Source organism: Macrobrachium rosenbergii, chromosome 21, assembly GCF_040412425.1.
Source record: "Macrobrachium rosenbergii isolate ZJJX-2024 chromosome 21, ASM4041242v1, whole genome shotgun sequence".
Lineage (NCBI taxonomy): Eukaryota > Metazoa > Arthropoda > Malacostraca > Decapoda > Palaemonidae > Macrobrachium > Macrobrachium rosenbergii.
This window is the reverse complement of record NC_089761.1, coordinates 27875644-27880837: the sequence shown is the minus strand read 5'-3', so window position 1 is coordinate 27880837 and position 5194 is coordinate 27875644.

Sequence of the window (5194 nt, the reverse complement as noted above, 5' to 3'; positions counted from 1 at the left end):
GGTAGGGGAGGGGGTGAGAAGAGAAAGGGAAGGGGAGGAGGAGGGTGTAAGGAAAGGAAGGGTAGGGGAGAGAGGAGGGGTTGAGGAGAGGTAGTGTAGGGGGAGGAGGAAGGGGCAAAGAGAAGAAGGGTAGGGGGATCAGGGAGGAGAGGAAGGGTAAGGGGAGGGAGGAGGGGTCGAGGAGAGGAAGCGTAAGGGGAGGGAGGAGGGGACGAGGAGAGGAAGGGTAGGGGAGGGAGGAAGGGTAAGGAGAGAAAGGGTAGGGGAGGAGGAGGGGTGAGGAGAGAAATGGTAGGTGAAGGGAGGAGAGGATGAGGAGAGAAAGGGTAGGGGGAGGGGGTAGGAATTTATACGAGGAAGGGTATGGGGAGGAGGTAGGGACCCATTATATCAGCTTGTCAATTATGCTCATGAATTGCAAATATGGGGAACAAGGGCACTGCACACCATATTTGATTAGGACGTTGTGTAAGGACTATGTACACCGTGACAATGATCTACACGGGGCAACTCTTCATCTGACGCTAATACTGCATTTCGTCTGGGTCTTTTTTTTTTCCCCCTTTATTAGAGGTTCTTGAGATCTGTCTATCTACCTATCTATCTATCTATCTTTCTCTCTTCTCTAATATGGTTCCACAAAGACTCTAGGCAATCTCTTTATCTATCTATCTGGTTCCCTTGTTTAATATTTGCCGTGATATTTATCATTCCATAGAGTGTACTCTATCTATCTATCTATCTATCTATCTATCTAATTTCTTGAGGCAACGAGAGATGATCTATTTGTTTAAATTGTATCTTTATCTATATATCTTTTTCTCATGTCTTATATTTAACTTAGTATTTATGATTCCATAAAGTGAAATCCAATCTGTCTATCTATCTAATTTCTGCTCTTGGGGTAACGAAAGATAAGCTATTAATTTAACTTGTATGCACCTTGTCTATCTCTAGATGACCTTGAGCTGAAATAAAGGATATTATTATTATTATTATTATTATTATTATTATTATTATTATTATTATTATTATTAACCCATCGAACTCTGTTAAAATTTCTACTGATATGAGACTTCGACCTTCAGTATTTATATATAAAATCTATTGTATAAAAATTCTGCGAGTTATAAAATTCCTCAGTGAATTAGGCCTACCGATGAAGACTTTTGGAGGTCTGTCTTTTCTCAAGACTTATTTATTCCCCGTGGATGCAAATCGAATGTTCAAACAAGAGCTCTAATTCGTATAGACTCTAGAGGATTTGCACTAATGAATGAGATCGGTACAAGATGGCAAATGTCTTCATGTGTTCATCTAAGTGTTTACACACACACACACACACACACACACACACACACACACACACACACATATATATATATATATATATATATATATATATATATATATATATATATATATATATATATATATATATATATATATATATATATATAAATGAATCACGAAAATATGGAACATGATCAATATATAAATAAAGGCAATGCCACTTTCGGTCGTGGCATTTTTTTTTCAGGTATCTAACTGACAATTATCTGAATAGTAACTAGGAGATATTTTTATTCATCAACCAATTTTCATTGCTTGCTTGGGCATTCGAGTCTTATAAACTAAAATTTCCTTGGGGGAGCGAGTGGAAGTGGATTTAAGGGGTTGTAATTGGGGAGTGGGGAAAGAGGTTATAATTGGGGAATAGGGTAGGGGATAGTGGGGCGGGAGAGAGAGGGTAGGATTTTCAAAACAAATATTATTGCTCGTTTCCACATTCGAGTTCTGTTAACTAAAATTTCCTTTGTGGGGTTAGGGGGGTGTGTGTAAAGTTAAGTATATCTTAGTTTAACCAGACCACTGAGCTGATTAACAGCTCTCCTAGGGCTGGCCTGAAGAATTAGATTAATTTACGTGGCTAAGAACCAATTGGTTATCTAGCAACGGGACCTACAGCTTATTTTGGAATCCGAACCACATTATAACGAGAAATGAATTTCTATCACCAGAAATAAATTCCGCTAATTCTTCATTTGCCGGTCCGAGAATCGAACGCGGGCCCCAGCAGAGTGCTAGCCGGGAACGATACCGACCCATCCATTGAGAAACTGGTGGGAAAGGGGGTTGTAATTGGGGGATAGGGCAGGGGAGAATGGGGGGGGAGGGTGTAAGGGCCCCTTACGATGCCCTCTCCAAACCAGCGACACCAAAAAGGACGGTCCAAATTTAATATCCATTACGCGCCGGATAACACGACCGCATCAAAGGGCGTTTGGCACCAATGCGGTCTTTTCGCAGGCCCTCTCATAAATTCGGAACGGGGACCCCGAGAAGGAAGCCGAGTCCGTATTTCAGGATCAGGGCGACGGAAATGAAAGAATGGTTATGAATGGCGCCTTATCTCTGAAATAAGGCCTCGGTCGTATGTTACTTTGTCTCCGAAATGGCCGTAGTTAAATTTGGATATATTTGCGGTTGGAGTTTGTTTGCAAGTGTCTCATTTTTTGTTGTTTTTTTCTTATGTTATTGTGATGTTTCTGGTGTTGTATTTGTTGTATACTACTGTTCTTGTTGTTTTGCGCGTTATTGTAACTAATGTTATGTTACTGTTTTCCACGCTGCGTTGTTGCGTTGTCGTAATCACCCGCTACTTTGTTAATGTTGTTTTTGGTTTTGTTGTTTCCCAGTGCAGTGGTGTTATAGATGCTGTGGTTGTTAATGTCTTCGCGTTCAATTTATTATGAAAAATACAACATTTATTGTATTTCTGGTTGCTGTTGTAGTTTATCGTTGTTTTGTTGTTGCTGTTGTTATAAGTTTTTTTATGACGGTTGTTATGGTTAGCTTTTGTTGGACAATTTCCTTGATTCTGTAACAACAATAATAATAATAATAATAATAATAATAATAATAATAATAATAATAATAATAATAATAATAATTGTAGCAGCAGTTCTTTTTCTTATTGTTAACTTTATTGCTGTTTATGAAGGCTGTTATGATACCTTTTGCTGGACATTTTGCTTGATTCCGTAATAATAATAATAATAATAATAATAATAATAATAATAATAATAATAATAATAACAATAATAATAATATTAATAATAATAATAATAATAATAATAGTAATAATAATCGTAGCAGCTTTTGTTTTTCTTATTTTATTATCTATATTGATGTTTATGAAGACTGCTATGAATACCTTTTGTTGGGCATCTTGCTTGATTGCGTAATAATAATAATAATAATAATAATAATAATAATAATAATAATAATATCCTCAGTTGTATCAATATAGCATCCAAAGGATAACCAATTCTCACACCTGTTAAAGAAAATCCGCTGAGTGAGATAGTGAATCCGCTGAGTGAGATGAATCAGTGAATCCGCTGAGTGAGATGAATCAGTGGATCCGCTAAGTGAGATGAATCAGTGAATCCACTGAGCGAGATGAATCGGTGAATCAACTAGGTAAGATGAGTAATAGATGGAAATGACGACAGGCAGGTGTATCAGATTCGTGGGAAAATAAAATAAAAAATATCGCAAATTTATTTAAAAGAGTTACAGAAAAATCAAAGTTGAGATATGAAATAGGTGACGACGAAAAGGAAGATGATAAGGAGGCGGAAGAGGCGAAGAAGAAGAAGAAGAAGAAGAAGAAGAAGAAGAAGAAGAAGAGAGAGAGAGAGAGAATATTAGCAGTAGTAAGACGAGGAAGAGGAGGAGGAGGAGAAGAAGGAGAGAGAGAGAGAGAGAGAGAGAGAGAGAGAGAGAGATATCAGGAGTAGCAAGAGGAGGAAAACGAGAATGGAGAGAGAGAATATCAGGAGTAGCAAGAGGAGGAAAAAGAGAAGAGAGAAGAGAGAGAGAGAGAGAGAGAGAGAGAGAGAGAGAGAGAGAGAGAATATTATAGCAGTAGTAAGAAGAGGAAGGAGAGGAGAGAGGAGAGAGAGAGAAGAAGAAGAGAGAGAGAGAGAGAGAGAGAGAGAGAGAGATCCAGGAAACTGGAGGACATCAGGAGTAGCAGAGAGCAGGCAGGGATGATCGCACAACACTGCCAGATGATCCTATAAAATGTTCGTGCGACTTATCTGGGCCATAAAACACCGCGATAATCCAGGGTAAGTGCGGTACTGTGATAAAAGGGGAAGGAGGAAGGAGTGATAAGTGGCCGATAAGTGGCAATAAAGAGGAAATGAGGACGATAATGCTGAAAGCCGGAGTGAAGCGTTTGCGAAAGGGCACGAGAGAGAGAGAGAGAGAGAGAGAGAGAGAAAAATAGAGAGAGAGAGAGAGAGAGAGAGAGAGAGAGGGGCAGACAGACAAACCTATAGATGGGGGGTGAGAGAAAGAGACAGAGAGCAACAGAGAGAGAGAAAGAAAGAGAGAGAGAAAAGAGAAGAGAGAGAGAGAGAGAGAGAGAGAGAGAGAGAGAGAGAGAGAGAGAGAGAGAGAGAGACAAACCTAGATATAGGGGGTGAGAGAGAGAGACAGAGAAATATTGAGGGCAACAGAGAGAGAGAGTGAGAGAGGAAAGAGAAGAGAGAGAAATAAGACTGAGAGAGAGAGAGAGAGAGAGAGAGAGAGAGAGAGAGAGAGAGAGAGAGAGAGAGAGAGAAATGTTTTCCACGTCTTTTACGAGGAACGTAATCGCCGTGTATATTAAGCCCGGCGGAACGATGACGCTCTTTTACGGATGATGCCGTTTTAGCCGTTCTCCGTTGCCTTCCCCCCCCACCCCCACACGCCCCCCCTTTTTTTACGGCCGGTATCAGACTCCATATAAGCGGGGACCTCGTTGATGATCACGTCGGAGGAGTCAAGGCATAATATTACTCCCTTAGTAAACGTCGCTGATTGAGAATGCTACCGCTGTGAAACGACAAATAAAAATCCCGTAAAGTAAATCTTCGATCGCCAGGTTGTGGGTGGGGAAGGGGGTGGGGAGGGGGGGATAAAATTTCATTTTTGCAGTATCGTAAAATCGACGGTTTAGCGATAGATTCTTTATGAGATTGTATATATTTATAATATATATGTATATATAAGTATGTATAATATATGTATATATATATATATATATATATATATATATATATGTATATATATATATATGTATATATATATATATGTATATATATATATATATATATATATATATATATATATATATATA